We start from the raw sequence: 21,232 nt of genomic DNA, 5'->3' as shown, positions 1-21,232 counted from the left end.
CCCTCTGGATGTGGGTGACAGTTTTATGGCTGGGGCAGACTGCAGGGCTACTGGCAGTGGGACCAGGCTTTATCCCTACTGCTTGTACTGGCTTTTTGGAACCCATTTTGGTCTTTGGATAGATACCTTGCTCAGCCTAGATACAGTAGGGAGGGCCTTGGTCCTTCCTCAAAGCAATGTACCTATCCTCTCTGAGGAGTGGATGGAGGGTGGGGGGGGTGGAGTAAGAGAAGAGAATGGGAGGAGGGGAGGAAGTGGGAACTGGGACTGGTATGTATAACGAAAAAAAAAGATAGTTTTTAAAATAAAATAAAAATAGAAAAAAAGCAATGTATGTGTCAGTGTAATAAACACCAACACACATATGGGAGCAGGGAAGAACATATCTTAATTAAGGGAGCCATTTTAGGGTTGACAAGAAACTTGGCTCTAGAGGGGTTCCCAGGTGTCCAAGGGGATTTTCCCAGCTAGGTCCTTGGGCACTAGAGGAGAGGGTGCCTGAACTAGCCTTGTCCCATAGCTACTCTGATGAATATCTTGAATATCACCATAGAACCTTCATCCGGCGATGGATGGAGATAGAGACAGAGACCCACATTGGAGCAATGGACTGATCCCCCAAGGTCCAGTTGAAGAGCAGAAAGAGGGAGATGATGAGCAAGGAAGTCAGGACTGCAAGGGGTTCATCCACCCACTTAGATAGTGTGACTGATCTAAGGGGAGCTCACCAAGGCCAGCTGGACTGGGACTGATGGAGCATGTGATCAAACCGGACTCTATGAATGTGGCTGACTGAGAAGCCAATGATAATGGCACTGGGATTTGTTTCTACTGCATGTACTGGCTTTTTGGGATCCTAGTCTGTTTGGATGCACACCTTCCTAGGCCTGGATGGAGGGGGGAGGGTCTTGGACTTCCCACAGGGCATGGCACCCTGCCCTCTCTTAGGACTGGAGAGTGGGGGAGGAGTGATAGTGGGGGAGTAGGAGGGAAATGGGGGGAGGGGAGGAGGTGGAAATTTTTAATGGTATAAAGCAAAAAAAAAAAATTTAAAATGTTTGAATTTAAAAAAAAAACAGAAACAGAAACAAAACAAAAACCATAAATACCAACACACATGCAATTTCCCTACTGATGTACTGGATGGAAGGAACACACAGACATAACACAAGCTGAAGGGAGATACAATGGGAACTAGGGGTGTGCTGGAGCAGGCGAGACGAACTGCCCACACAGCTAACGAGGAAGCCGTCTGTAAGCTGGGCCTGCTCATGGCACCTGACGCTGCCACACTGCATGGAGCTTTTACATAGACCCACTTCAGAATCACAGACTGACATGCATACCCCAGGCAGCAGAGATGGAACTAGGGCCTCGCATGTCCTGGGCAAGAACTCAACTACTGAAATATTATTTTTTTCTTGTATGATATTTCTTTTCTTTTCTTTTTTTTTTTTTAAAAAAGAAAACAAGCTAACATTTTCACTATACATACCAATCCAAGTTTCCACTCTCTCCTCCTCCCATTCCCTCCACCTTCCTCCCCACCCCTGATCTATTCCTCAGAGAGGGTAAGGCACATTGCTTTGGGGAAGCTCCAAGGCCCTCCCTACTATATCTAGGCTGAGCAAGGTATTCATCAAAGAGAATAGGTTCCCAAAATACAAGCAATAGGCTGCCAGTACAAGCAGTAGGGATAAATCCTGGTACCACTGCCAGTGGGTCCCTCAGTCTGCCCCATCCATACATCTGTCACCCATATCCAGAGGGTTTAGTTTGGTCCTATGCTGGTTCCTTCCCTGTCCTACCAGAATTGGTGAGCTCCCATTAGCTCAGGTAAGCTGTTTCCGTGGGTATCCCCATCATGGTCTTGACCTCTTTGCTCATATTCTCATTGCTCCCACTCCCCTTGAAATATTAAGGTGCACCTACCAGCATAAAGTAGAAATAGCCATTCCATATTTAATTGAGTTCTCCCCTTTCTGCCTTCCAACCTAGTGCTCCAAATACGCCAGCTTTACTAAGTCACGTGTTTAGATGAGTCAAGTCTACAACTGTAGCTAGAAAACAGATGAAGCTATGATGCTGACATGGATACAGCGTCAAATATCAGGGCCCCCTCTGCCATCCAATGGCCTCTGCCATTTAAGCTGTGTGGAAGTGCCAGCAGGGCCCTTGTCTTCCTCATAGAGCTCATCCTCAACAAGAGGCTGCTGATGGGCATTTTGAGGACAAGGTGTGACGCATGCTTGAGAAAGTCAACATTGATGTTTCAGAAAATTCTCTCTGGGGCACATTTATTTCCTGGTTAAGAAGCGAGTGACTGATCCCAGAATACCTAGGATGGGCTTCTTCGAGGACTGGTACCCAGAATCCAACCAGACAAAAGGAGACCAGCACACATTCAGAAAGTAAGGAAATGACAGCACAATCCATGGTTACTTTCTTCTTCCAATTCCTGTCCAGAAATGCTATGAGAGATCAACCCATAAAGTGGCCCCACCTGACTGCAGGGGAACACAAGGGAAGGAGTGGGGAAAAGAGGCAATCTCCTGCCCCAGCCTCTCAAGGGATTCCAGCACCTTCCACCTAACCACAGCCATCACACATGCTTTTATTACAGTGGTGTTGAACAGTATAACTGAGGGGAAAGGGTTAGATTTTCACAATAGAGAAAATAAACGAAGAGCAAATGCTGATTCCCCACTACCACCCAGCTGTAAATAATAAGAAAAACCCAACACTGGCCAGATCACAGAAACCAACTGATACTCATTCTCTTATGGTCAACTGTATATGAATGTCACTTCTATAAAATAATTAACAGGATATAATATTAGCCTTTCTATATTCACATGAGTGAGTGACGTCTATCCTGCAGTTATAGGGCAGCATCTTGTGTCATGTGCTGACAGCCTTCTCTTTTTTCTCCTCTCATTCCAGCACAACGCCTTCAGGTCTGTCTAAGTAATGTAATTTACTAGAGTGGAATTCCCTTGGTACTCCGTGCAGCACTTGGTGACAGTATCATTTATACGCCGGTGTCACGGCCCGACACTGATACATTGGCCTTCATCGCGCGCTCCCAGTAGAGCATGCAATTTCACCTTCTGCTGTGCCCTTCTGCAGTGAGCATGTACAAATTTACTCTATTCAGCCCTAATTACAAACCTTGGTTGAAATGCTCTCATTAGATTTGTAGTTCGCACTCCAAACGTCAATCTTACTGAAAATTTCACTTTTTTTTTTTCCTGAGGATTTATCCATTAGCCATAAACTCTAAAGCATTTCATGACTGAGTGCATTAAACTAGCAATGCGGACATGCACTTAAAATACATAATTAGAGTAAATCTCCATTGCAAATGCTTTATATTATTCAACCAAAGGAATAATGAGCCCAGCCTGGCCACTACCCTCAAATTGCACATGAAGGACAGGTTAAAACCATTGTTGTGCCATGCATCAATGCGATGGATTTCAGAGTCTTTGTCATTCCTCACAAAGGTGTGGAAGGAAGTCACAGCCGGAGCCTAATTCTTCATCTTCTCCTGGCTATGATTTTCACAGAAGCTTCAGTGGCCAAGTGCAATGAGTCTGCCAAGGATAATGGTGTGTGTGTGTGCGCTTGTTCATGTGTGCACGCATGTGTATGTGTGTATGCTGAAGCTGTGTCTTTAACACCAGGAGCTCTGCAAGTCACCTGGAAGGATTCGCTCTGTGGGAAAGAATTCTTCCACTTCACTCAAGAGAAATCTAGGTAGAAAGTGCAATCTGTGGGAGATAGGCTGTGTCCCTAAGGCAAGTCATCCCGGTTATTAATCCAAGAAATGTCTCCGCTACAGACTGCCAGGTCCTGACACTAAAATCCAGAGGATCTACTGATACTAAGACACACACTACAATCAGCTGTGGTACCTGGGGTGGTAGAATAATCACGAGAAGGATTCTGAAGTTAAAAACAAACAGATGACGAAGGATGTGCACGGCAACCAGAAAACTGTTGCTGCTCCTGAGTTCTGCTGTCATTTCGGAGCTTACTGGTCTCATACATCACTTCTTGTCAAGTCCCAGGTGAGGCAAAGTCAAGGCACTGCCACAATTTCTCTTTTAATTTGATAAATGAGAACCAGCATCCCAGAAGGTCATGGAAGAGACTGAAGGAAAGCCTGCTCTGAACTCTTACTGTCTGATTCCAAGGCTTCTAAAGGTTAACCCAAAAGTCATGTGATGTTTATAACCACACCTTTGCATTACAAAATAATATATTCACTTTGTAATAGACAACTGGCGGGTGGGGGAAAAAGACTCTGAGGTGGGCAAGTATGCATTATAGGAAACAGAATAATTAACAAAAACTAATGAAAACCAAAACAGCACTAACCGTCTTCTGCCTGTTAGCATTTGGTCATCTTAATGGCTGATCAGTAACCAACATCATTATGTATGCAAGTTTCCTCTAGGGAGAGACAATACCATGGAAGCTAATTGCCCCTGAAGTTTTGCTAGTTCCCACCTGAAATATTTAAAAGCTTGCTTGATTACAACATTAGTGCAGCCACTTTCGTAATGTATACCAGCAGGTACTACAACTAACATGAACAGATGTGAGGACCAAAATATCCAGGCTTCAATAAAAAGCATAGTGTGAGGATAAAAATAACTGAATACGCTCAGTGCTAATCTACAAAGGAAGGAGCGCACACTGTGTCCGTGTCATTGTGAAATCAAATAACCCGAAAGGCAGCATTAGGAGGCTATAAAGAACCTAACTGCTCTGTAAATGCCCTTACCCTCTCCATGAGAAACAGACCCGGAGGCTGATCCTTGGTGCATGAAATCCTAAAATTTCTACTACAGACGCACAGGAGAACCTCCAATGCCATGACATGCTCCAGCACATCGTCAAGATACAGTAGCATGAGTAAGAACGACACCAGCATCGCTCACTGCGCACAGCTCCGACTCTGTACCTTACGTCATTACCTCATCCAATCCTACAGGCACCTGATGATGTAGGGACTGACTGCGCCTTTTCCCATTTTCAGAAAAAGATGCTCAGGTCTAGGGAGACGAAGCAGACAGGTCCAGGTCAACAGGTCTCCTGGCTAAGCTTTGGGCCAGGGTCTCCCTTCTCTCAGAGCTCTCATTTCTCTTCAGCCGCGGCGTCGGAGGACTGCCACAGCCAGAGGCGTGGGACATGACGCTTTCATGACTGAGGCTGCTGATCAGCTGCCTTCTTGACTCATCTGTTTCATAGACTGCATCAAACCCCAAAAGCTCGGTGCCCTTGCAGACACTCCTCTGGAAATGCCGCAGCCCTTCAGTCAGTGGGATGGGGCAGCACCAACTCTGGGATCACTAAGGTACAAATTTCCCTGTGAACGGCGACAGCACTTCTCTTTGGTGTTCCGTCTAGCCACAGACTGAGACATTATCATCTACTGTGGTTGCAGGGGACTCTGAAGGCAGATGAAGGGAGTTTTTACGTGGTCAACTGCTCCTCTAACATCTGTGTTTACGGAGAGCACTTAGGGACAGGTGTGCACTGATTCTGGTTCCCTAGCACATTCATTTTCTGATCTCTAGAGCAGCGCGGCTAAGTGACCCTCTACTCTTCTCGCCGCTCTGAGCTGATAAGAAATAACTTTCTAGCAATTAGCCTTAGGATGGATACGCACAACAGCCTTTGGAACGAGGCCGGTGCTGTGTAGACGGACTCAGGGATCTCACCATCTGCATCACCAGCACACTTCGTATGTGCGTGAATTAAGCTTTTCTTCCTTTAGAAGGGGAAAATGATAAACTATCTTGTGTAGACAAACAGAAAAAAAACCTGGCTGCCCTTTGGTATTTAAACAGAGACACTTATTTCCTAATATACCCCCTTACTAGACGGATGCGAAGACGTGGGCAAGTCAGTCATCAGAATTAACAGAGCGATTTTGCTTGCACTACACATTCTGATTTGTATGAATCTTATTTTTAGCCAGGCACAAAGGGCAATCGATGGAAAATCTTATTCTAACCGCTACTTTTTCTGAGCCACCCACACTGCTCCACCTACTGCGCAGCTTCACCAATGTAAAAACCCAGCCCAGGTTTGTCCTAACAAGGGATGCAAAGTGGCTACAATGTGTGACACTTTTTCCAGTCACTGTTTGTACTTTCGTTCTTTTTCTGTATCAGGACTTTCATGGAAAACAAGGCTGACTTATCTCCGGGCCTGTTCCAGGTCTCTAAGGTGGTAGGTAATTCAGTGTGCAGACAACAGTGCCACGAACCACACGCCAGACAGACTCTGGTAAATAAACGTGCACCAAAAACTCTCCTGTGAATCAGGACAGGTGACATCAGGGCAGGTGACCTCCAACATTTTGCTGCGAAACAATGCTATTTTAACATCTTCCCATGGACAACTGTGACGCCAGAAGCACTACCAGGTACAAAACAGGCTTGGAGAAATTTTTTTTTTTTTGCCAACGTTAAGCCTAGCACTTGGCTGCCATCTGCTTTTGAGTCTACAGTGGCCAGTGTTTAGCAAGACACATCAGCCCTGCATCAGCTCTCCCCTTCTGTGGGTTTTTCTGTGGGCTTTCACCACACGCTGCCACTCCACAGCCAGAAGCCGACCAACCTTTAACTATCACGTGCCTGTCCCGGCGGGGTAAGGTATCTGATGCTTACACACAACGACCTCGACAGCACTGAAAACAAAACAACCAACCATCAAAGATGATTCTGCTAGGCGCGCGGAGAAGATAGAGGTTTTTCTCTTCAATTGCAACCTCCTCAGATCTCTAAGGAAAAGTTACCAAGGTCTTACAGAGCCAATGAAAATTCTCACTCTCCTGAGCCCCCTCCCTAAATCACAACAATAAGAAGCAATGCGGGTGTTGACTCAAAGTCCAGTTCAGCAAAAGGAATTAAGACACACAAAGAATCAGCTGCGAGAACAGCACCATTACCTGTGCACACGTTCATTGTCCAGAAACTAGAAGAGCCATCCCTTCACTCTCTGGTGGTGAACGCACACCCTGCACGGTTAAGACTGTCTTCTGCCTGTGTGGTTCTAGAACTGACGAGAAGCCTCAGAAAGTCCTTCTGGGGCTCTGGTCCACTCTCGTCAGCCTCCGACTTGTATAGTAAAAACAGATGCAATTAAGTATTATGAAAAAGTGGGTCACACACCACTGAGAAACAACCACACCGCCCCCAAGTCAGACACCAAATGACTGTGCTGTGACAGATGGGAGGGGTCTGAACACAGTGAAAGCAAAACTTTTATGTGGTAAGGAACATTTTAGTTTTCACTAGTCTAGAGAAAGTTAATCTCAATGTCAATGACAAAGCTAACTCCCTCTTGGCATGCTCTCGAATTTGTTATATGACAAAGGCTGGCTATTAATATCATGAGAAATTTATAAATAATGTCATCAGCAATCTGAGGGATGGTTTCGGGCTTTGCGATGTACCCAGCCTAGTGGCAGGTGCTCCGACCCAGTGAAGCAAGGTGACCAAATCGAAAATGAAGGTGCCAGATTCTCATTATCAGTATTAGCATCTCTTTTGCCAGGGGAGGATCGAGGTGCTGTACACGGCTTTTCCACACCTGTACCCAGTCGGATGTCCAACACACTTGAGGATGCTTACTAAAATGCCATCAATTGCTGGGTGAAGACGGTAAAACCAAGAGAGCCGGAGGGCTTGCATGCATTCACCAACCACCTGACAGCCACAGAAATAGTCACATCAATCTATATATAGAGAGTCACTGTTCTAGAAAGGACACAGGAGATCTAAGCGAAGCAAAGAAGTCCCCCTGTCAAGGAACTTAGCATCTTGTATAGGAGAAGATAAAATCTCCAAAGACCCAATTTATAACCAGATTTCCAGCAGCTGCCTACTAAATTCTTCCTATTCTAACATAAGGAATGTGAACGGCACTACTCATGAGCCTCAAACAACCCCTCAGGTTTCACCTGACTCTTCTCTCAGGGCCTTAGGCCCTGCTTAGCCCTGGCTAAGTGTGGGAGTCATCCCCACCTGAAGTTGATGCCCTCTCTACAGGGCAGCAAGGACTTTCCAACTCTAAGAGCCATGCATCAGAGCACAGTGGTCTGGGCAGACCACTTTCAGGAAGGAAGAAGGCAAGGCTGGGGGAAAACTGGCTTCAAACACTAGAAGGCAGACACTTGAGTGGGATCTGACTTTTACTGGAATCCATATTGTTTGGATTGTGGATGAGGAACGGGGGAAGGAGGCCCCAAGTCAGCCTCTCCTGTGTCAGCCTTTCCTGGTTTACTGTGAACTAACTATGGTTTTTAAAGCAACCCGGCACTGTGAGCAGATCTAACACCAAAATCATCTGTACACAAGCAAATCTTTCTCTTATGAATTCAGTAGTTGCAAAGGCTTTGCAAGTCCACTGGATAATTTTTGTAATTGAATGTGGGAATGAGAATGATGGGTTAGGGACACTTCCACCCGATCAAGATATGGGTAAGTCCACACATGTGTCTGCGGAAGAGCTGAGTAATAGCGCTTGAAGGGAAAAGAAGAAAGGAGATCTTTGTCCTGTAAAATGATGTCTAATCAATGCCGCTATTTTCAAGTTGCACAGAATAATCAGAACAGAGTACTGCTTACGAATTTGGACTTGTTGATTAAAAACGGTTTGGAGAAATACACAAAATCCATGGTATAGGTAACTTGTATCCTGGTAGCTAGATTAGAAGGAATATTTGATTTTATTCTTGACTTCAGCTTATGTAGAATAAACATGTACCTAATGAAATCTCATCCACGATGAACCACTTACAAAAGACAGTATTATTCAGTGTGTCTGGGCTGTGTAAGGGCACCCTGAGACCCATACGATAAACTGGCTGACATGCTTCTCAGGGCGAAGCTGTTGTGAAGTGAACCATTACTTTACTTTTGCAAGAAGGAATGCAAAGCTACCTCTGCTTTGCCAAGAGGAAACAATTCTTTTTTGGATTGTGACTTTTTCTAGAAATTAGAATAGTTAAAATATAGGACTCATTTAATAATCCGACCTGGTGTCAATCAGGTGTGGAATACGGGAAACATCTTCTAGACACAAGTGCTTCCAAAGACTCAGGGCTTCAATAACCTCACTAGTGTCCAGGATTTCACCTCGCTAGTGTGCAGGATTTCACAGACAATGTCCTAAGGGGAAGAAGAGCAGGAACACGTCTCCACATACCCATTCTTTGCATTTCCTGCCACCCCTACTGCAGACAGCAGGCCTGCTCGTGTCTGAACGGGGTTTCTAGAAGGGTAAGCCGCTGTCGCGCCCTCAACACAAAGGCTCAGTGGTCTGGTAGGAGAGTGTATGTCGGAACTGCTACACCAAGGTTAACATACGAAGGAAGCCAGAGGGAACAGAGAGACTGGACGCCCCTCCTCGTCTGGGTTTCATCTAACAAATAGAACATGTGGGAAAAACCAAAGCCTGTGACATACAAATATGGGAGGGGCTGTTATAAAACCCAGGGGCCTGGACCTTACGGCCCAGCTCTGTGGGGCTTTCCCCCAGCTCGGCAGCCCGCTTGCTGTCTTTGGAATGCTTTGGACATTCTCAGTTTCTCTGACCTCCCCTGTGCCCCGCTGCCGTGCAAAGCCGATGCTGAACATGGCGGCTCTTAAAAACGATCTTAAAAAGGCATTGATTTCTCTGTTCTCTTCCACTGTCCTCCTCCCAGAAGCCCCTGAGATCCACCTCTTGCCTGCCCAGTGGTTTTTCTCCCAAACTCTAATAAAATCATCCTTGAGCTTCCTTCTGAGTCTGTTTTTTATAATACACACAAACACACGCGCACACATATAGTACGTGTGCGCGTGTGTGTGTGTGCACGCGTGTGTAAATGCGTACCACGGCACAGGTACGGAGGTCAGAGGACAACTCCCAGGAGTCAGTTCTCTGCTTCCCCCGTGTGGGTTCCAGGGATCAAACTGAGACTGTCAGGTGGTGGCAAGCGTCTTTAACTGCTAAGCCACAGTGTCTGCCCCTGAGTCCATTTTAAAATTCTTTTATTAATGCAGCTAAGAACCCACAAAAGGGAACCCTGAAATCCCCTGTTGTAGTGAGAAGTGTCATTTCACTAGTGACAGGTGCACCCTCAGTCACCTCTTTAGCACTCAGCTGGCTGGAGGCTACTGGAATAAACGGATAAAGCATTTATGTGGCCGGGACTATTACTTGGGAGGGGACTTCACAGTGCAGTACAGCTCAGCTTCTTTGGAGACTCTGGGGGTTTTGATTAGTATATTAACATATGTCCCCATGCTGGCAACATCACTCCCTTGTACTATTAGCATGCATGCAAAAGTGAAAATTAATTTTGATTGTTCTGTGAATAGACTATAATTGCGAACGGAGTCTATTGTAAACGATCAAATCAAACGTTCTTCTAAAAACAAACCAACAGAACTGACTCCAAAATTGTGTCCATGGGGTTAGTGTCGGCATCACTCTCGAAGGCAATTATGTCACAGCTTATAGATTATTCCTAAAACACACACAGAAATCTACCCCTTAATCCAGGAAAAGATGCTGTTTTCTCAAGAATGCCTATGAAAGTACATGTTGGAGTTTTCTATCCTGTGCCAATGTGTTAGAGTCTCTGATGGTGCAGGGAAACCTTGGTATGAGAGGACCAGAAGATGCTTGATTTGGTGTTCTGCTTAATGACAAGGAGTAGCTGCTTTCTGGTGAAGAGCCTTAGAAAGCAGCCTCCAGATCTAATTCTAATGCATTCAGCTACTCTTCGCTGATTTCGGCATGGAAGAGGCCGAAGGTGCAGATACCCTCCGGTGAATCCCTCCCTCACAGAAAACCAAAGCTGCCTTGTTTTCTGAGCCTTGATCTCGGAAGAAGGGAAGTGGGTGTGAGGGGAGGACGGGGAGTGTGAAGGGCTGGGGTGTGGAGTTGGAAGGTTAGCCAAACCAGAGCCTGGTTTTCTCCATTCAGGTACCTTCAGGAGAATGCCAGCATCTGGAACTTCTAAGGAACAGGAGGGCCAATGAGCAGAGCCCCTGAGTTCTTTCTACTGTGTGTCATTTTATCTGCATATTATCTTGCTTGTTGGTCTTTTCTGGGGAAATCCATCAGGTACTGCAATTGTGTCACCTGAACTCACGGGGTTCATGGATCTTGATTAAATTCTACATCCTCATGATCTCAGATCATATTTAGGTACTGTAGGTCCGTGAGGATAGCAGAGGTGAATTCATCCTTATTTTCTTCTCCCTTATACCTGTTTTTCCTTTCTACACTAAACTTTAGTTTTACTTTCTCCCCCCCCCCCCATAGCATTTGAGCCAAAAGCCTCTGAAGCATTGCCATGGCCTGAACAGCCTAAGTAAAACAAAGACTTGATTTCCAAGAAGGTTTGGAAAGTCTAGCCTGAGGAGGAGGGGATGGGTTAGTATGTGTCATCCTTGAATTCCAATGACTTTGTTTAATCTTCATTCTGGTCATACCATTTCTTTAAGCCAAATTTCCATGTGTATTGGTGTGCATTCACACAAGTAGCCTTAATAGCTTAGGGGAGGGGCATACAATCATTTAGAACACTGGCTTCTGCACTTACCCCCACCCTCACACACCTTATACTTCCTGTCAATGAAACTGAAAATTATCCATCGGTATCTGTCCTTGGATCCTTAGGTATGGCCTGTCCCAGGGATAAAGTCTAAAGACAGCCAAAGATCGGAAGAAAATATGCTACCAGTCCCAGTGGGAATCTGCTGGCTGCCTTCCAGGCCAGTTTTGTAGAAACGAGACAAAGTAAAAAGCGAGAGGAGCAGAATTGGGTGGACTAAGCCGTGCTTCCCACTGAACTGCAGGTGGGTCGCTCCCTGACCTCTTCCGGGACTTATTGGCATTGTAATGCCTGCTCCTCTCAGCAGTACAGTGACTGGAGCGGAGGTGGGTCTCTCTTCCCTGGCTGGTTTCTCTCATGCGGTCACCTCCACCAAGCAAGAAGACCCATTAAGAGCAAGAGTCAGGCTCACAGCTCCATGACACTGCTCCAGGCTGTGCTGGCCCAGGAACCTCCCCGGGAAATGGAGCATCCACACCACAGACCTCCTTTCACCCTAGCAAGGCAACTTCCTCCACACAGTGTGGAGTTTGGTAGAGACCGTGACTGTTAATGGCAAACTCCTGCGATGGTTTCCCTCAGGGGCATTTTTGCTATGTCAGGGATTCCATTCCTGTGGTTGAGACTCTGGCCTCGCTGTGTTTGGGGGTGACACAAAAGACAGCAGGATGGGAGAGTCATGCAAGATGCCCTTTGACAGCTTCCCTGTCAAGAACCAGCCTTCTTAAAAGGAAGAGTGTGCGCTGCTATTTAGTTGCTTTTAAGATTGTGTTAGAATATAACCTAAAATGCTGTTTTATTCATTTTTAAACGGACAGTTTGGTGTCATTAAGAACATGGACATTATTGTGCAACTAACCACCACCGTCAACTACCAAAACGTCAACTTTTCCAGCCCACACTGGACCCACTAAACCACAAACGCCTCAACTCTGCTCCTACTGTTGACAGCAAGCAGTCTACTTCTGGACTGTGTGTTTGACGACTCTGGGCACCTCATATAAGCACCAACGCTGAACACGTCAGGCTGACTTCACTTAGCATAACACAGTTGGGTGGCGATTACTTTATTAACAGTGACTGTTCTCAATTCTTAAGTGTTCTAATTAAAAGAGTTGCAAATCCCAAGTGCTACTTTGAGTGACCACACTTGCCACACCCAAATAAAATGTTATAAATCATAGTGTATTACCACAGATTTAAAACTTCCAGAAATTCTTCAGCTAGTTTCTGGACAGGGCAGTAGCATTATTACAATTTTATATTCACAGTTATTTAATGAAATAAAAGAAAAACACTTAACAATTCTACATTGAAAACTTAGAAACATACAACACGTGTACAGGCATGTGTATAGATCTGTATGTATACTTAACTGTATCCAAGTGAGCATTTGCTTAGCCAAACTTAATTTTTTTTTTTAAATCAGTGTTGGGTGAACTGTCCTTGTCTTTGGCACGTAAGCAGTTATCCTTTTGGTAGCTAACACAGTAAGGAGATGACCTTAAAATCTGCCAGTACTGAGGTCTCGGAGACCCATAACAGCTGGGCCCTGGTGATGGATTATTTACTGGAGGTGCGCCTCCCTTCATGTGCCCCTTGTAAATGTAGCTACATGTCAGCATAGCAGGGAGGGGAGCAACAGATTCTAGAACCCTGGGAGAAGGACTTTCCCTTTGGACCTACCAAACACGGCAAACACACCTGACAAGGGACCGTGGCCCTTGCTAACAGCCACACTATTAGTCTGACCTTCTAAAGCCCAAGGACAAACAATGGCCAGAACTATAGGAAGGGAGCTGGCGTGTGGTCAGGCTGAACTTTGCAGCTGAAGCTGCCGTGCAAGCCCTAAAGTTGTTTTCTGAGACATGCGTCAATACATTAAGCACAGGTTCTACTTGTTTGTTTGTTTGTTTGATTGATTTTGTTTTTCGAGAACAGGGTTTTTCTGTGAAGCCCAGGCTGTCCTGGAACTTGCTTTGTAGACCAGGCTGGCCCCAACTAATGGACATCCCCCTGCCTCTGAGTGCCTGGATTAAAGGTGCATGCCATCCCCTGCCCAGCCAGATTCTACATTTTAATGCATTTAATATTAAAATGTATTGTTTCTTAACATCACTATCCACCCCTCTCACACACTTGAGTCAAAGCAGTGATTCTCAAAGCAAGGGCCTTGGAGCAACTGTGCCAACATCACTTGGAAACTGTTAGCAAAGCCGACTGCTGGCTGGCACCAGACCTACTGGTTTAGACCTGCTGGTGATGAAAGCTAACACTCGAGAACTACCAGGCTAAGGAAGCAGGACTCTAGGGATTCCAGTCCTTGTTTCCTGCTTCATTTGCAATTCTCACGATGCTTTGTTAAAAGAAAGGCAATTTTTGTGTGCGTGGGTTCCTGGTGTTGTCACCTCATACTTACCCTGGTGTAGGTGAGAAAAAGCAATCTTAGGAAAAACTTACATATAATTTCCCCAGGTCCTGTCCTGGCTTCGAGTCTTAGGATGCCGGGAACGGGGCAGAGGCAGAGATGTGAAGGCTACAGCGATCCATTCAGACATGGACCCCAACGCTCAGCGAGGCAACCTTGTGACAGATCAGCGAGCGTCCACCTAGACCCAAAGGAAAGTCCATTACTACAGTAAATGCTGCACATGGCAATGCTCCTGCCTCCGAACAGCTCCTCCTCTTTGAGCAATACAGTACTCCACCATGGTTCTGGCATGCCTCTCAACTGAACCACATAAGCAGAGCGACAAAATCGCCCTGGATACCAATATCTGGGCTCTACTCAAGCAGAAGACCTCTTCCCCAGGTGCTTCCTGCAGGCGAGCATCTCTTACCACATGCTCTCCTGAACCCAAAGACAACTCGGGGCGGCCAATCTCTAATCATCTTATTATCTCCTGGATCATCTCAGAAGGCTTTCTTCAACAAATCCAAACACCCCAGTTTAAAGACCTAAGAGGATGTGCTAACTAGAGGCGATTCTAGAAGACACGATTAACTTGTGAATCCTGGCTGACAACGATGCCTCAAATGTGTTTATTTTCAAATCAGTACGATTTGGTTGGCTTTAGCCCAACCTCATATCCTCATATCAGACTTTCATCCATAAAATTAGAAATATTTATTTTCTCTGATAAGTTAATGTTTATTTAGTAGATCACATAAAACAGGTCAGAATATAAAGAAATGAATAATGAATAATGGTAACCATGAGCAATAAATTATTAAGGATATTTTGTCACTTAGGCTTATAGCCTCTTCACAGTAACTCTTGCACTTGGATAACCACACAGTTCATATTTATTTTTTATTTGAGAGTACAGGGTGCACTACCATGATATTATCCTTACAAGTGTGTAACCACTCTTACTGTCCAAGGTAAGCACCCCACAGAGAAGCATGTTCAATGTTTCTATGCAAAAACAGGGTGATTCATTAATTGGAACAAAATAACATCTTACATTAATTCAGGCAAAGTTTTTCTACCAAAGAAGTTTATACACACATACACACACACAAGCACGCATGCATACATGTACACACACCACCCTGAAAACCTTGTGAATTTAGAATTGAATTGTGGACCATTATTCTTTTCAGATACACAAACATACTTGGAGACTGTTTTCATAACTTTTTTAGTTAATTATGAAAGAAAATATTATACTTGTGATATATAGTTATTAAATCATGCTTTAACATATCTCTGCAATACTCTAATACTCCACAGAAACACATCTTAACCATTTCTCTGAAAGTGACACCTAACAGAGCCATATGAGTTTCAGGTTGCCTTGGTTTCTGACCATTCCTGGGCTCTCTAGAAAAACAAATACCAGGCTGGCAATGTGAACGTCTAAGGTGTTCTGATGAGTTTTTTTTTCTTTAAGTTTTTGGAGATTTTATTTATTTTATGTGAATGGGTGTTTGCCTGAATGTATGTCTGTGTACCACATGCTAGCACATGTCTGGATGTATGTCTATGTAGCCCACTTGCATGTAGTGCCTATGGATACCTGAGACTGGATTTACAGATGGTTGTGAGCCATCTTAGGTGCTGGAAATTGAACCTGGGTCCTTAAAAGGCACAGCCAGTGTTCTTTGTTTCTTTCTAAAAGCAAATCATTAATTTTATTTTTTTTTTAATTTTTGAAGTCACAATTTATAACAATTCTCCCTTCTCTTTCCTCCTTCCAACCTCCTCCCACATGCCTCTCCAGAACTTTCAAATTCATGGCCTCTTTTTTCACTAAATGCTATTGTATGTGTGTATATACATATGTGCACGCACGCGCACACACACACTCCTTCAGTCTGGCTAATGCTTCCTACAGGCACGTCTTCAGGGCTGTCGGCTAGGGTGCTCTTCCCTGGGAGGGAACTCTACTGTACTCTAGTATCTATACACTCTACTTCTGTGTCCAGCACATACAATAAAATGGCTAAGATTTGAGGACTCAGGGTGTGAGCCCTCTCAGTTATATTCTGATATATAACTAAATTCATCTCTTCCAGCAGTCTTACATTAAAGTCTGAGTGGTCTATAACGACAAGAAAGGTCCAAAGAACAAAGTTCTATCAAGAAATGGACTATTTGCTCACTGTGACTTCCTTTTTAACTTGGGAGACATTCTCCTGACAACCCGGAGTCTAAGTGGGTGGAATGGTTTCTAGAGTTTTTTCCTTGGCCAGGATCAGGTGCACAGTTAATTTGTGAGCCCATCACGCTCATAGGGGATAAAGAAACAAAGTGATGAGACGATCCTCAAACAGCAGACTTTGTTTCTCCTAATTGCTTGGGGCCAGAGAGGGAATAAAAAAACAAAATTGCCACTAGTAACAGGAACACTTACCAGAAGCTCTTCAGATGCTGAGACTGTACAACTAGCATTTGCAAAGCTAATTACAAATCTGGATTCTCTCATTTTAAAAATATACTTCAAAGCAGCCCATGCTGAACCGAAGTCTGTGCAACTGGCAGATTATCAAAGTGTAAAAAAATTGCATCACTTGAGTAAAGCAATAACTTTCAGTATCGCTAACTCCTGAACTGCAAAATGCCACAGGCCAAAAACCAGCAATGCCACATGGTTGTATTACCGTACATTTACAAGTTCATAGGTTCTTTTGCTTTTTGTTTTTTTTTTTGTTTTTTTTTCGAGACAGGGTTTCTCTGTGGTTTTGGAGCCTGTCCTGGAACTAGCTCTTGTAGACCAGGCTGGTCTCGAACTCACAGAGATCCGCCTGCCTCTGCCTCCCGAGTGCTGGGATTAAAGGCATGCGCCACCACCGCCCGGCTGTATTACCGTACATTTACAAGTTCATAGGTTCCTAAATCCTGAGAGACACAGCCCTCTGTGCCAGTGGCTTTGTTATGTGGGACAAGGGCTCTGCCTCTGAGCCTAACTCTTCACACAGGTTCTTCTTCAGATTAAATGAGGTGGAAAATATATACAGATATGTACATGTGTGAACACACATATATATGTGGCTTATTTTTCTTTGGTTTTGAAAACTATAAGACATACATTTAATGCTAAAGGTCATCTTGCTTTTTATTAGCAGCATTGCCAGGCATAAGACTTCTAATCTCCACTTTACAGAGAAGGAAAGACACAGGAAGAGGTAGCTAAAAAATGAACAAATAAATAAATAAGGGCTGGATAGTGTCTTGTTTCTCAGTTGGCCACAGAGTAGCTGAGTGGCTCTCGAGGTGTTGGTTTCTTGGGGAAACAGATGATTTTTCAGGTCTTTTGTAAGCTGATGGTTCTGTCATATGGCTGATGGCCATACCGGTGTTAAGGGAACCTCTGGAATGACCCTTAGAAAGTGGTCCCTTCTCAAAGTCAGGCACCATGAAGCCAAAAGTACGGCCATCAATTTGAGGCCTGCAGTGTTGGGGCGACACTCCTGGAGGCACTGTTACCATCAGAATGGGTAAGATAATTAGCTCACTAATTTTGTTTGGACTGGAGAAGGGGCTGAAGACCTTAAGGAAATGGTTAATGACTCCGAAGCATCAGAAGATAGCGAAGGGTCTACAATCCAAGTCTTTGTCAACCCCGATACGTTACTACTGTAACAACTGGCACAACCAAGCAAATTCATAAAGCTGACTGCCGACTGCTTTACAATCTGACTGCCATCTGACTACCACTATCAAGCAGATTTGTGAAGGGGCTTTTTGTGTTATGTATATGCTACAGTCAGAAAGGATGCCCTTAAAAGTCCCGGGGCCACACCAATTTAGGACCCTGTGACAATGGTGTCCTCAGCATTTCCACATCCCTCAGTGTGGCTACCAGGTACCTGGCACCTAGCTGGTATGGGTGAGGAACGAAATTTAACTGATTTAAAAATAAGTTAAAAATAAGTAGCTAAATGTGGATACCAGACAATGCAGCTATAGGACCCTGTGTTTTGTTTGTTTGTTTATTTATTTATTTGAGGTCTTTCAGACCCAGTGGCCCCACAGGATAGCACCTAATGCCTTCATGGAGCCAGGAGGCTCTGTGAACTCTGTTGGTCTCTCGAAACAGTGGTGAATAAGAGAACCACGGGCACTCTGTGCCTTATTTCTGAGGACCTCACACGGACAGTTCTTAGGAAAAGGTGGGTGACCCACGACGGCAGAACTAGACCAAGCATGACAGCAGTGCTTTTCATTTCTTCATATTTACTGTTACAAGAAGCCGGGGGAGTTCAGAAGTAGATATCTGAGTGGTTTCTAGTCATTCATTTCCAAATAAAGGCGCACACTGCAAATATGGGAAATTATCTGTACATAATTCCCTCTTGCATAATCTTACATCTACTTAAAAGAAAGAGTCGGCAGGACCTGCGCTCCTCAGGTAGGAAAAGTAAATGGTATTTAATTACACAAACAGCCATAAAAATGTTCAAGTGTGTCTCCAGCTGCAACAGTGGGCAAGGGAACATTTGTACCAATTAGCTGTGAAACCATTTGGTTTTCTGGAAAGTTGTATAGGTAAGGCTGATTGCGTTCTTTATCCCCCTCCACTCAACTCTTAGCTAAGACGGATTTAGAGGGTTTAATAGCACGTGATGAGCTCTTTCCCCAGGAGACTGGCAGGTCTTCTCACCCACACCATACACCTCATACTAGTAGAATCATTTGTTCAAAATAGAAGGGTAGCTCTCTGCTTGTCTCGTTTCCAGTATTGCATCTCTGGCGTCCCCGTTGTTAATTTCCTCCTCTAATTGCCTTTTCCCACCTTTCTAGGATGCAGGGTGACACAAAGAGCAGAAAATGAAGTATTCAGCACATTGGTTCATGTTTGTGCTGAGCCTGACTCCATGTATGGCGGCCCCCACGTTTTAGGATTAAGTATTCTCAAGCTGATTCTTTCCCCTGTATCAATGTTATCTCATGAAACGAAAAGCTCACTACACAAAAGAACAGGAGCTTTTCCAGCAGAGATGCTACACGGAAGATTCTAGTAGGCCAAGGTAAGTTTTCTAGTGTCAGGATGCCACTTCTGTCCAACATCAGATTACTGGTTTTTAGAGCTAGTACCAGGACGCATCCCTAGTTACACAGAGACATACCCACACATTTCCCACCTCTGGATTGAGTGCCAAGAGAATGGATAGTGGTCAGGAAAAAACAAAACAGTTTAAAGCTCAATTTCCAAAACTAAAAATTACATCTAGAGACTCTTTTCTACTAAGCAATGTCAACTCTCAGTCGGTTGGAAATGGATCACAATTTTTTTTTTTTTGTAAAATGTTAGTCATAGGTTCACTGACAAACATATTTAGAGCTGTTCTAGAGTCCTTCCTCACACCAAGACAGACTAAACGGGTTCACCACTTCGTGACTAGAAAAGTTTTAAAAAGCAATGGGTCACCTGGTGTTAAACTCTGGGAACTAGAGATAAGAATTTAAAAATTATCTTTCAAACAGAATCTAAACCAAAAATAAGACCAAAGCTTTAAAGTAAGAGCTCAATGGGAAAGATACTTTGAGGGCTGTGCTTTGTTTTATATAAAATCCTTCCTATAGATCAGGTTTTCCATGATACATTTTCACTGGTTTTCCATATCTGACACCCAACATTATGCTGGTATCCACATGGAAGAGGGGCTTTGTGTACTTCTCTAGGTCATATACTGGTTACAACCAGGTCCATAAGCATCAAGGAGCCCGGGACGTCACAGCCTTGCACGTCTTCACTATCAAGGGATGACTGAAAGGGCATTTCTTGGAAAGATGGCTTGTTTTCCCAACATGCTGCATCTAGCCGAAGCGGCTTTTTCTCACTTGTCTGTTTGTAAGCAGGGATTCAAAGTGTTGACAAAGAGCATAGGGAATGTCCCCTCGCAGCTCAGCATTTAGTTCAGCTCCACAATGTACTTAGCAAGTGGAATTATTTTTCCTCCTTTTCTTGGTTTAATGACCTCAAATGCACCAACATCCTGCCTTACCTAATCCTCTAGCAAGTCCTATCAAATGCCAGGGCAGAATCAAACCGCCTTACGGGCAGTGAGATCATGCACTAAGAATTCATTTTTATTCCAAAAATTGGGAGTGCCAGACCACTTAGCACAATGCATCACACAGCCAGAAAATTAGCCTGGCATTCTAAATAATGTTTTAACATTTCTCCTATCAAAGGTCCTTTTAAAACCTGACAACTCCCTCCTATGAAAAAAAATGAACACACAAAAAAACCTCTCCATGTGGTAAAGCAGAGGTTCAAGGACCTTTTCAAGTGTGCTGGGGATCCTGTGCGAATCTGTGAACCCCAGATTAAAAATCTCCTGCAAAAGAACAAAAGTTCACATTGTTCCCAGGGCCCTGCACTGGATCTAGGTCCTCATTGCATCGTGGGGTGATTTCCTCTGGTGCCATTTGTCTGACTGCTGGTTAAGCTGCAGTAACATCACCTGCTGGCTTCTGGTCAAGCGTATGGTTAACAAAGCTGCCCCAAGTTGCCTGACAGCTTTGGGAACACCACTCCTGGTCAGTCTGTGATGTGTTCTTAAGCTCATTCTACTGGTGGCATCTCACATCCGGTAGACCTACTCAACTTCCTGTCACTTTTCTTGGTGATCTTTCCCACCACTTATACCAGGAAAAAAAAATTAAGCTGAATCTTTTCTTACTCCTTTAAGCTATGTTCTGTCCCTACATACTTGCCTACCCTGCGTATTTCATATAAATGGAACCACATGCTATGTAGCCTTTTGTGCCCGGATTGACTTACACTTATCACGGTGCTTTCAGAGTTCACTTAGGGAGCAGCATGCGGCCATCCTTCATTACCTTTAATAGCTAAATGACCATCTGCGGGATGCTGGTGTGGTAGTGTAGCAAATTCTCATTCAAATTAGAAATGCCCCCCCCCCCCGCCAGTCTTAGACATTTGAGTGCTCGATCCCAGCTGGCGGTGCTATACACGGAGGCTCAGAAAGCACAGCCTTGTTGGAGGAGGATGCCACAGGAGGCTACTTCCAGTTTGCTCTCTCTACTCTGCGCTTGTAGATCAAGATGTGAGCATTCAGCTTCCTGCTCCAGCTGTCATGCCTACAGGTTGCTTCCAGGTTTCCTCACCATCATGGACTCTTAACTGT

The 21,232-nt window shown here is 44.5% G+C and overlaps 1 protein-coding gene across 1 annotated transcript in view; it reads right to left on the bottom strand.

Moving 5' to 3' along the window:
- The window catches only part of Bach2 (BTB domain and CNC homolog 2), a 339,104-nt gene that overhangs the window by 147,668 nt on the left and 170,204 nt on the right, over positions 1 to 21,232 (bottom strand). The window contains exon 3 of the mRNA XM_005361940.3: positions 14,090 to 14,238. The gene's annotated coding sequence lies outside the window, so the exon portion shown is untranslated. The remainder of the gene's footprint in view (positions 1 to 14,089; positions 14,239 to 21,232) is intronic.

This window comes from Microtus ochrogaster, linkage group LG5 (genome assembly GCF_000317375.1).
Source record: "Microtus ochrogaster isolate Prairie Vole_2 linkage group LG5, MicOch1.0, whole genome shotgun sequence".
Taxonomy (NCBI): Eukaryota; Metazoa; Chordata; class Mammalia; order Rodentia; family Cricetidae; genus Microtus; species Microtus ochrogaster.
This window is presented reverse-complemented; position numbering and strand designations above follow the sequence as displayed.